The sequence below is a fragment of the Podarcis bocagei genome (genome assembly GCF_964188305.1).
Source record: "Podarcis bocagei genome assembly, chromosome: 3".
NCBI classification, from domain to species: domain Eukaryota; kingdom Metazoa; phylum Chordata; class Lepidosauria; order Squamata; family Lacertidae; genus Podarcis; species Podarcis bocagei.
Window position 1 is genome coordinate 37,996,420 of NC_138127.1, and position 12,353 is coordinate 38,008,772.

General features: G+C 40.7%; 1 protein-coding gene across 13 annotated transcripts in view; it reads right to left on the minus strand.

Moving 5' to 3' along the window:
• FYN (FYN proto-oncogene, Src family tyrosine kinase) overlaps positions 1 to 12,353 on the minus strand; it is a 109,945-nt gene that overhangs the window by 32,590 nt on the left and 65,002 nt on the right. For 3 of the 13 annotated variants that reach the window (XM_081186715.1, XM_081186718.1, XM_081186722.1), the window contains exon 3: positions 11,871 to 11,949. The exons of 8 other annotated variants lie outside the window; for them this stretch is intronic. The gene's annotated coding sequence lies outside the window, so the exon portion shown is untranslated. Of the gene's footprint in view, positions 1 to 11,870; positions 12,025 to 12,353 lie in introns of all 13 variants that reach the window. 2 more of the 13 variants (XM_081186716.1, XM_081186721.1) reach the window with 1 other exon arrangement.

The window sequence follows — 12,353 nt, forward strand, 5'->3', positions numbered from 1 at the left end:
GTATTTCTTTGTGAGAGGTGGGGAGGAGCAGGCAGAAAAGTTTGATGGAGAGGTCATTTCCCTTTCTATTGTCCTCTTCAGCTTGGCTCCAGTGCCTGGGCAGTGCACGTATAAAAGCTGCTTGATTGCAGGACTGTGTGAGATGTGACAGAGGGTGTAACCTACATGTTTCTTTTCAAGCCAAGACTTTGAAAAGCTGTCTATTCCTTCTTGAAGACACTAGCTATGGATGATATCATTAGTCGCCTAGTTAAGTTTCAGGAGGAAGTACAAGCACATTGCTGGACTTGATTCAAAAGGACTCCAGGGTTTTTGTAGATATTTTTAAATACATCCTCCATTCAGTAGTAGCACCACAGCTCTGAACAACCAGAGGGCAAGAATCTATTTTCCGCTGTTATCACAAAGCATCTCAAATTCAAACCTGAGCTGAATGGAGGCATTCATGGTTTGGTAGAGCTGAAAACATGCATGCTCAGGACAAGCGGTGATGACATCATTCAACAAAATCTGGAAACTATTTGTGCCAGACCCCTTGGAGATTTATGTTCAACACCACAAGCGGTAAACAAGATTTTAATATGGTTCTAATGGATGATGTATTTCTTCCTCAAATGTTTGGATTGCTGGGTCATAGGACCGTTTCAAAGTTTGCCATTACCGTTACCATAATTTTAGCAGTTTAATCTTGATCCACTTTCCCAGAGCAGTATTAGGAATTTTCTAAAGAAAGCTAAACAAAGTTTACAGGAATAATGAAACTTCAAGTGATAGAGCACAAATTTACCTTTCAAAAGTTCAATTGTACAGAATCAACAATTCTACACTCACCAATGTGTTAGTGAAGTTGCAACACTATACTCCAGAAGCGGGGAACCTGCTATACATCCTTACATGGGCTCCATTAAACTTGATAGGGCTTACTTCTGAGGTGTTATGTATAAGAGTCACTACAAGGCTGAATCCCATGAGTAAGCCCCGCAGTGGGGCTTGATTTAGAGAAAACATGCACAAAATTACGCCACAAGTGTCATCCTTATGCATGAATATACAGTGAATATCTGTGGAAGGGATGGATAGTTAGGATCAATGACTCATCTAATTCTGTGAGGAACCATGAGAGTCACCTAGTCCAACCCCCCTGCAGTGCAGGTCTTTTGCCCAACGTGGGGCTCAAACCCACGACCATGAGGTTGAGAGTCTCATGCTCTACTGACTGAGCTATCGCAGCTGTTGAGAAGCTTTGTACTGTTGATGTAAACTTTATTAAACATATCTTATGTCATTTGAAACAAGATGATCATTTAACTGACATGTTCCTGCTGGAAGCTAGAGGAGTATGTTGTATTGAAGGCAGAATAGCAGACAGAAAAGTGTCAGTTAAATTGTCACTGCAGTCTAGCATGGGGGGGTGTGCGCTTTGCTTGGAGAGGTTTCTGGCTTTATACAGGCAACAACCATTTTATGCCGGGGTTACGTTCTGAGGCACTACACATTTAAGTGAAATTGCGTATATCAGGAACACCATTGAAAAAGCCTACAAACACCCTCTAAACCTCTGAAAACCCTTGTAAACCCCTTGAAAAAACCAAATTCCACCACAATTACTCCTTCCAAACTGCCCTGTCTAAACTCCAACTCTCCACAGGACTCAACAGTCAGTGCAAGGGCTCCTGAGATTGCACTTGCAAAGGCTTACGGGATTGCTAGGCGCTGCTTTTACACTGTTTTTGCCCTTTCTGCAAAAAGGGCCACTTTTGCACCTTTTCTAGTCACCTCTGGGTTTGTGGTGACGTGCACATGTTTGTGGCTATGTGTCAAGCACACATTGAATGCATGTAAAACGGTTGTTGGCTGTATTGAGACGCAGTCATCAAAAGGGTGGTCAGTTTTAATTTCTCCATTAGTGGACATTCTACCGCGTCTTATTGACTCATAAGTCAGTAAGAGGATGGAATTTCACCCAAATTTTAGTGACTGCATGGAGGGTCTTGGCTGATGTAAATAAAAGGCCAGGTTTTGTATTGGGTGGGTAGAGCAGCTCTTGGAGCTGAAGGAGGGGTGGGATTTAGGAAGGGGCCACAGTGAGCTGGACTTAAGAGGCAGGCATCTGAAATGTCTGTCCTATGTAGCCCTGAACTGGACACAAGCACCTTGGAGGATGGACTGAACCTTCCATTGACTTTGGGGAACATGCAGGATCCCGTGTCATGAACCCTGGGACTCCTTATGAGGAAGGGTACTCCTCAAAAACGGAAGAGCTCTCTAAATACCCCTAAACAGCAGCAACTGCGATTAGGTGGGGGGATGGAAAGACAGGCTATATTAGCCCTTACTGTGAGCTTCCCAGTTGTGAAAAGCACAGGCCCTTAACTCTGTTCAGCCTGACTTCTTGTTCCTGCCTCCTACACTGACTGACCGCTGCTAACCCCTTGCTTTTGAAATTTTGCCTACTTTTGTACTGCTTAATTTTGGCTTTGTCTCATGTCCCTGCTATTGGACCACATCCATGCTTGGCTTGCATCACTGTGCTTGACCTCAGCTTCTCCTCTGTGTTTTTGGATAGCCTTGATGCTACTACCAGACCAAGGTAGGACAGGGTAATGAACTTTCAACCCAGGAACAGATAATACTGGGGCAAAGAGCTGAAAGTGGTTTGCTAACAAGAGAACAGGATTGTATGACAGCCCTCAAGGAAGAGCTATGGATAAGTAATAGTTGGTTGTTGTGAACCTGATGCTTGCGGGTTGAAGACCAAGGCTGCAATCTGTGAGCAGCCTGAAGGACTTCAGAATGACGACCACATTGGAGTCTCCATGTAAAGTCATCTAGATGTATTAAGTTGTGTGTCAACTGGGAAGGAGAGTGACAGGGTACTTGGCAAGGGTTCAGTTAGGGGATGGAAGTTTAATCTCATATAGTTACCTCCTTAAAGGGACGGTAATTCTGTTGCTTATACAGTGTCTTTTATTCAAATCCTTGCACTCCTTCATGAACTTGGGTTGTTGTGTACAATATGGCAGGTGTATAACAGATAAAAATATTAAAAATACAGCTTTGATTTTGGAACTTGTGTAAGCAGTATGGTTCAGAAGGGGAAAAACAATTTCTTAGACTCTTTTGATCTTGCTAAACGGGCTAGAACCCGTTAAATCATTTTTTGTAAACTCTTGCCCTTGCTTTCCTCCCACTCACTGTGGTCATCAGTTTTGTATGGAATAGACAAGAGCTGCCAAATACACAGAGTCCAACTTAGGCAGAATCCTTGCTACAATGCTAAACACTGTGCTGTTTTCATTGGGTACTGGTGCCCCCCAAAGGAGGTGATACTCAAATCTTTCCAGGCACCCACCTCACCTCCTGTAATCTGTGCAATGTTGTGAAAGCAGTCACCTAAAGGAAATGCCCACATAAAACATTCTGTTCATGTAAATTATACTGTCAGCTGTTACATATGTTCATAACTCTCCAGCTACTGAGCAGCTCCATTCACACAGCACAGCCCCTAACAAATACAACATAGTTAGAAACACAAAACTAGAACTCCAAATGCAATGCAGAGCAGAACACTGGACAGGTATACCCAGTTGCCGACTACGCATTAAGTCACATTCAACTACAACGCAAAACACATTAAAGAATTAAATGGCAAGAGTGAGCAAAAACCTTAAAAATAGGTTGAGTCACACTTCTTCGTTATGTGCTCAAGGAGCCAAGTATGTAGATAATTGTTATCCGTTTTAGAGATGGAAATAGTGAGGCAGAGACAACTTGCATAAGCAAGGCTTTGAGCACTCAGACACAAGCCATTGACCTGCCTGGTGACCAATACAGGGGAATTAATAAATGGACCTCTAAAGTTTTTTTTTTTTAATCTTTACTTTTTGATTTTTAAAAATCTGCACAGAGCTCCAAGTCTAACCAGAGCAGCAGTACTATAGTGGTAATTATCTGCCTTCACTATTTTACCCAGACTAAATCATTTCCTCACACTGTTATAATTTTAAAAGGCACAATTCCCTTAGCATCAGGCATCCTTTTTTAGTTCAATATTTTAAAACATTCTGAGCAGTTTATCCCAAATAAGATTTCTAATTCCATTGTCTGCACATCCTGCTTTCTGTAGGATCACCCCCCTCTCCCTCCAATTCTCTAATAAAAAATGAGTCACAGAGAAAACAAAGTGAGGTAGGTATTGCAGGCTTTCGACTCCTCTTGGATGAATAAGTGCCTTGCCTGCTTCATCATGCCTTTAAATCAGAGTGTACTCTTAATATATATATATTCCTATCATTTTCTGCTTAGCCCAGAATGTAGAGAGGCATCCTAGTGGAATGTGACAGAAAGATAAATTCATGTCAATTCTGCCTTCTATTCACAGGGACCTCATTCCATTTTTAATGCAAAGTATTTTATTCCTTGACCCAGTGGGAAGAAGCATCCAAAATCACTAATATTTGACGAAGTCCAGACAGGTATAACAGCAAACAACATTCCAGGCAATATTGTGGTGTTTCCTCCTTATTTTACATGATGGAAATAAAAAAGAAAAGTGAGAAGAGGAAGGAGAAATGTCCTTCACAAAGGAATGCTGATCTCAAAGTCATGTGGTCTTTTCTGCTGCATAGAGATGGGAAAATGAGGCAGAAATTAAGTGACTTGCCAAAGTGTAAGGTGTGATCCAGAACCAAGCAAGAGCATAATGTGCCAAGTGGGAGGTATGCCTGTTTAATTATGTCAGTAGTATAACATCTGTGTTGCTAATGCCAGATTTCTTTACAGGGAAGGGATAGGCCCTGCTTTAATTAGGACCTATTACCCAATACTTTTAATTCTCTCTTTCTTCAATGATAAGCAAATTTTTATTTCAACGTTTTTCATAGTAACACAAGGATTTATTTTTTTTAAATGCTATTTTGTAACTCTCTTGTTACCTCGGGAACTGAGGCACTTTCAGCCAGGCGCTCATGGGCTGGGACAACGCAGCTTGTTTGCACAATTCAGCTAGGAATCGGGAAGGTTGTTCCTCCTTCCCAGCTGAGAAAGCCCAAGTGCTCCTCCTGCTCACAGGTGAGTGGGCAACCACGAACCGCGCTCCCTTCAGCTGAGCAGTTTCACGGAGCCCCCACTCCGCTGCCGGCTCACAGGAGCCAGCCCTGGGCTGGGAGCTCCTTTAACTGCTTGGCTGAGGTAAGGACAGCTGCACACTCCTCAGTCGAGCATTTTAAAGATGCAGAGGGAGGAACAAGCTGTACCGGCGCCTCATACTGGTCCTGGGTGATATAGCGATATATCGCCCAGGCCTAGTATGTAAGAGAAATGGCACTGTACGCCTCACAGATCATGTGCCTGTTTCTTCTTTCTGCCTTAATGACCTAGCACCCCAAGAGCAAAATGGCTGAGAGATGTATATGAAGTCAGTCTCACATGGTACTCTCCAGTTCTCTTGACCTGAACATGCAGCTGAGAGGAGCCTTTGGTCAGTTATATGCACACAGCTCAGCTTTGGAGTCCATTATAGTTTCTGCTTATAGCATGCTTATTCCAGGACAGCTGCTACTCACCTCTACCTGCTATAGAAATGGCACATGTAAAGACGTCCTTGTTGCCCACAGGAGACAATTTCCTGGCATTTGTCAAGGAGGAACACAGACAACAAAAAGATGACTTATCTACTGTACCATGTTAAGTATGCCCTTTCTTGTTTTCTTTTCTGCTTCTCTCAGTTGCTACTTTCCATATCTATGTTACATGGAACAAATTTATGATTATATTGTGGCATTTCACAGCATTGATTCAGCCCCCAATTGGCACTGATGTTTACAGCCAATAAAGACAACAGCAATGTTACAATTATGGATGTGTTGCCTTTGCTCTGGTGGTGGTGGGGTGGGGAGAAGGACACACACTAGAAATAAACCCCCATGATCACCTTTTCCTGTTAACAAAACTGCCCCTCTCCAGAACAAATGCTGTAGCTTATGAGCTATCTTTCATTTTATATGTGCAGATAAGCCTCACAGAAAGAAGCTGATGGAAGGAAACTGAAGAAACCAAAGTAGAGCACTCCACGGGATGAAAATCCACTAGTATTTTGGGTGATGCAGTAATCAAGAAGAAGAAGAATTATCTTGCAGACCATCATCAAAAGCCATCTTCTTTCTTTTGGCATTCTGAGAACCATTGAGGTACTTTAAAAAACAACAACAACCCACCAAAAACAACCTTAGGATATATTCACCACTAGTTGAAAAGGAACAGGAAAGTCAGTGTTCCATCTGGACAGCAGTAGCAAAAACTGACTTCACTTGCTGTGCTTGTTTAAGGAACAGTCGCTGTGGTGGAACTGGCAGGGTGCCCATGAGTCAGGGGGTCACCTGGCAAATCCACAAGAAAACACATTAGCACAAAGTGGCTGTTTGAGCAGGCGTAATCAAAAACTCTCCAATGCAGGAAATGAAAGAGAAGGAGGCTCACCTCCAAGCTCCCAACAAAAGGCCACTTTGCCAACTCTTCCCATTTTGAACAGAGTTTCATTGCCAGATAATTCTATGAGTGTTAGGGCCTCCTTTTTTTGTTTTGTTTTGTTAATAGTGAATTCTTTTTCCATTCTCTTCGCTTGTACCAGTTTCAGTCAAGGAAAAGAGCAGTGTTCAGTTGGAAGGAGAGTAATTTCAGCAAACTTGTTTAAGCAAGTATCACTGAAATCCATCTGCAAGACAGGCAGATTCTGTCATTTCCCCAGAAATCTATTTATATTTTATAAAAAGAACTTATGCAACCTTTATATCATGGAGCACTAATTAGTATAAGCTAAGAAGTAGGTCTGTTTTATTTTTAAAGAGTGGAGGCATACTCTTCTTTGAAGCAGAAATATATAAATTGTAAAGATGTATTACTATTTTTTTCAAATTCATACTGTTATTAAGTTATGCCCTTAGTTTTAGAAGCTCACTTTGATTTGCCCAATCATATTTATTGTGCACTAAAAAGGAAAGCTTAATGGAAGATCCAAAAGACACACCTTTGTACCCTTTCACACCACTTTCACAAAAGTTTAAAGCTTTTTGTACTCTTTAAAAGGAAGGGATTATCTTGGTCACTTTCCCCACTACGTTTCCCCCCCATGAAGATACTAAGAACGAGGAGGAAATGACACTGTGAGCCTCTCTGTGCAGTCTCATTACTTCTCTGTGAAAAATATAGCTGCTCCACATGATTTCTTACGACTAACTTTTAACTATTTACATTTATATGCCACTCTTAGTTACCAAAGTAGCTTACAACAGATTATAAACAAAAGCAAATCAATGATGCATTATCATTTCAGAATAGACTACAATAAAACAAGTGAGAGACAAAATACAAAACCCGAAAAATTGCAAATGCCTGGTAAAAATAAGGCTTTAAGTGCCCTTCTAAACAGTCAACAGTCATTTCCATGGGGCATATAGCAGATCCAGGATAGGACTTTCTTTAGGAAAATGTTATCTAGGCGCCATCATGACAAGCATCCATCAAGTGCTTGTGTTAGGGAACAGCAATCCCCTTTGCTCTATGCATCGGTTAAGAGAGCAGAGGAGGAGGAGGAGGAGCTGATGTAGGTACAAGCAGGAGTGATAGAACAATTAGCAATGAGGAGTACATAGTACTAGCAGAGCACTTGTGCAATTTGGCTTTTCCATTCACTTATATGGGGTGTATAACTTAGAATACATGTGTTTAGATCATGCTTTCACCATTTGGTCAACTAACTCATCAGTCAGATTAGAAAGATGCCCACGATTAATTGAACTGAAGGTTTTGTTTTTTAAAACTGTTTTAAACTTAAGTACCTACAAAAACCAGAGCTGATAAGTGCCATATCAAAGTTCTTTCCCTCAGAAGTAGATGCCTGTTTCAACACCTGCAGCAAAATATATACACCTGAGAGGTCTAAAAGAGTAATCTTTTCATATGTTAGTTACTTGGTACTCCAATTGCTACTAAGGATGATAACAAAAGCATTTTTTCAACATTTTATAGGACATAGCTTCTAAGGACTTTACCCAGCTATGTTTCCTTCAGGCAGCATCATAAAAACGAAATATTTGAAGCTCCAGTGGCCTATTTGGATGTGTATGAATATGTAGTAAAATGTACTTCACCCTGCAGATAATTCTCCTGAAACTCAATTCACTGTTATGAGCTTAAAGACGAAAATGACTTGTAACAATGAACTGGCTCCATTTTAAACTCTAGGGAGCAAGTAAGTTTAGGAAAAGAGGAACTGTTTAAACCTCTTTGATCTGAATCTTCGTCTAGAATGCAAAAAAATTAAGGAAAAGATTAACATTATCTTTATGTATTATGATATAATATGCACAAATGTATCCTTCTGAATACATTTTAAAGTACAAGCTTTGTTGGTTTTTGTTCTCTGCAATTGTTGAGGCTACATTGCAAAAAGAAGCAAGAAAAAGAAAAAAGATAAGCGTCTTTGGTGTTTTTTTTTGGGGGGGGGTAATTTCTCAGCATGCTGGAATTCCAAAGAAACTGGACTTTTTATCATAGAAACATTGGGAAGGAAATACCATTGGAATAGTTCCATGTTAAATATGTAAAAATTGTTAAATAAGCAGAAGCATTTACATGCTGGTGACAGCAGATGGACAAGTCTATTGCCAGTAGTGAAAAAAACTGGACAGGGAATAGGGAATGTTTTCCTAAATGACATCTAGAAACTTGGAGAGATTTCAGTCCACATAAAACAGGAGCACAAAACCTGTTTTTACTAAAGATAATATTGTGGAAATAAATCATTCATTCATTCATTCATTCTTTCACCACCTTTTTTCCCTGATGGAATTTAAGGTGGCTTACAAAAAAAGAAGAATTGCTAAAAACACAGGGGAAAAAATCATTAAAAACAATCAAACATTAATAGAATTAAAACTATATAGACATATAAAATCTGTTTAAAACATACAAATAATTACAATGAAAACAGCACTGCACCAGCCCTTTCATAAAAAGCAGTCAGTTCCCCAAAGCCTGCTGAAAGAAGACAGTCTTCACCTGCTGGCGGAAGGACAATGAGGGAGCCAGTCTAGCTTCTCCAAGGAGGAAGTTGCAGAGTCTGAGAGCAGCCACCAATAAAGCCCTTTCCTGTGTCCCCACTAAGTGGACCTGTGAGGGTAGGGAGACCAAGAGAAGGCCTCCTCTGAAGATCTCAAAACCCAGGCAGGTTCGTATGAGGAAATACGGTCTTTCAGATAGCTTGGGCCTAAGCCATGTAAGTGCTTTATAGGTCATAACCAGCACTTTGAATTGTGCCCAGAAACAGACAGGTAACTAGTGGAGCTTTTTCTAATAAGGGAGTTGTCTGCTCCCAGTAACCAGCCCCAGTCAGCACTCTGGCTGCAGCTTTTTGAGCCAGATGAAGTTTGTGAGTGCTTTTCAAAGGAAGCCCCGTGTAGAGCACGTTGCAGGGGCCATTGCTTTACTAGTCTTAAACATCATTGGTTGTGCTATATAACCTGTGAAGAATGCAAAGTTAAAGCTTTGGCAGAGTTGGACTTAAGTGCATGTCTGATTTTATCAGGTGGGATAGAAATTGCAAGCTTGAAGAACTCTCGAAGGAAGGGCCTTTTGTTATAGGAGTCACCCTCTCTGGCAATCCGTCTGTCAGCATGTGCATTTAGTGAGCTCCAAGGACACAGTGCAGGCTTTTGTCCTCCTTTACGTGGGACCACGGCCAGGGGCTTTAGTCCCATCAATGAGTGTATGGGTGGGTAGTGGCTGAGCTGGAAAGAGGGGAGTTGTTTGGCCCATGGCAGCTGCTGTCTTTAGCTCATTTTGATTCCTGGAAAAAATCCCAGGAAGCACAGTGCAAGGAGCAGCAACTATGAGCTCTATTAAAAGAAAGGGGAAAAAAACCTGAGTAAGTGGAAATGTACTTTATCTAGAAGCTGAACCACATATTTCAGCTTCTAGGGTTAAATGAGGTATAATGTCAGCTGTCTAAAGGTTTATTTGCTAATAGAATTTTCTATATGGATTGACTGAACCTCCAAGAAAATGTAATTTGGAATCTCCCCCCCCCCCCCATTATCCAATATATATTACTCTTCCAATTTCTTAATTTACTTGGATTTTTATGCAAGGAGCCAGCATGGGCACAGATATTTTGGATTTACAAATCGTTTTATAAATTGATACTTTTTGCCCTTAAAAGGGTCCCCCAAGTGGCTCCCATACATAGTAAGAATAACAGCTGTACTATAGATGCTCAAAAGCATACTAATAACTAAATGAATCCAAAAATAGCCTTGCATTATGCCTGTGGTGCAGTAGTGGCAGCAGCACTGATCCTTCCTACACTGCCAGGGATATGCACCATACATTTAAAGCACCCCCTGAATCCTGGGACCTGTAGTTTATCCCTCACAGAGCTGCATGTCTGAACACCCTTAACAAACTACTGTTCCCAGGATTCTTGGGGGTGTATCTGGCTTAAATGTATGGTGTGTGCACAGCCCATGTGAGAAGAGTATTTTTCCTATGCTTGGGGGTGAGTCTCTGAGTGAACTCCTGCTGCATGGTCATGAGATTCCCATGTCGCCTGACTGCATGGGAAGGAATGGCACTGCTGCAACTCCTACGGTGCCAGAGTAATGCAAGAGAAGCCAGCCCTGGTGCCATCCTGAGTAATCCATTCACACACCCATCAGCTGATTATTTTGCTCAATTTTGCATATCTTTCTGCATTCCAGGAGCAGAACCTACCAAAATGTATTCTACAACAAAAAATCAATCAATCAATCACAGAATCAGAGTTGGAAGGGACACCAAGGGTCATCTAGTCCAAACCCTCCATTACACATTTCTGTAATCAAGGCACAAATGATATCCCCTTTTCGTTAGTGTTTATATGGATTAAATGTATTGTTTTTAATATTCAGTTGGAAGCCGCCCAGAGTGGCTGGGGAAACCCAGCCAGATGGGCGGGGTATAAATAATAAATTATTATTATTATTATTATTATTATTATTATTATTATTATTATTATCTGCATTTTACCACTGCAACAAGAGCTAGGTTGTCCACCTAGTAAAACTAATTCGTATTCATGTCTACTTTAACATCTTAAGGCATTAAACACGTTCAATTTTAATAGTGACCTATCAATACATATCTCATTGCTTTGCATGGCTTCAAAGAATCACAGTAACTATACTTTGTAAAGGATACTGGGAATTGTAGCTCCATGACAGGGAAACTACAAGTCCCAGGATTCTTTCAGGAAACTAACGTGTTTTAAATGTACACTGGATGTGCTTTAAATGTTTGGTGTGGATCTTCCCTTAGTAATTTGAATTACATATTCAGTTAAAAATGTATAAAACAATGGATTACTAAAAGTTGTAAAGAAAAGCAAATTACAAATGGCAGCTGTGTGCTTCCCAACACAACTTCTAACATTTCTTTACACTTGTTGTGGGTTTTTTTTATAACTCTCATGTCATGCCTAAACAAAATTCAAATGACTAAGCAATGCAGTATGTTTCTGCTGTTCAGCTCCTTCAGAACTGTAAGTGCAAACACTTAGCAGAAATCAGTGGTTCTGGTCTCAGTTTTTTCCATGGCATGTTGCAAAAACTTTACTCACTTTTTCCTTATAACTGCTTCTTATTAATAGATGGTATGTGGGAGCTAATGACCACATTGGTTGTTATCAGCAACTGAGTACAAAGTGCTACCTAAGCAGCAACTAGACTTTTTACTCATATTTACGAACTCTCAAGGTGCCCATGAACCAGGTCAAACAGCTTTCCATCTTTGCCCATTATGAAAAATTATGAATTGTTGATGTGATTCAAGGTACTCACTAAGAGCTCATCCAGACTTCTGTTTGTCCCTTGATTTCCAGTCACAGGTCTGAAAAGTTCTTTCGTCTTGCCACTTTTCCTGGGAAAACAAATGCCAATCAGGTTTTCTGCAGACTGACGTTTGTTCTGATTCAGCAGTAAAGAGCAGGTATTCCTGGGGAAAGCAGCAGGAAAAAACTAAAACCTGTCAGACCCGTGACTAGAAATCAAGGGAGAAAAAGAAGAAATCATAGAACAAACAGAAGTGTGGATGACCCAGCACAAGACAGAAGAAACTGTCAGAAATGTGTACTTTAGCTTATACAAAAACAAAATTAAGCTTCTGAAACTGAATTCTCCTTTGCTCAGCTAACTTGCCTTCCGTCCAAAATTTCCAGGACAGTTTGTATTAAGGGCAGTTTGGATTTGGGGGAGGCTGCTTCTCAGAATATGTACACACACACACGGTCTGCATGTATTCAATCTGCTAAATTCAATCTGCCT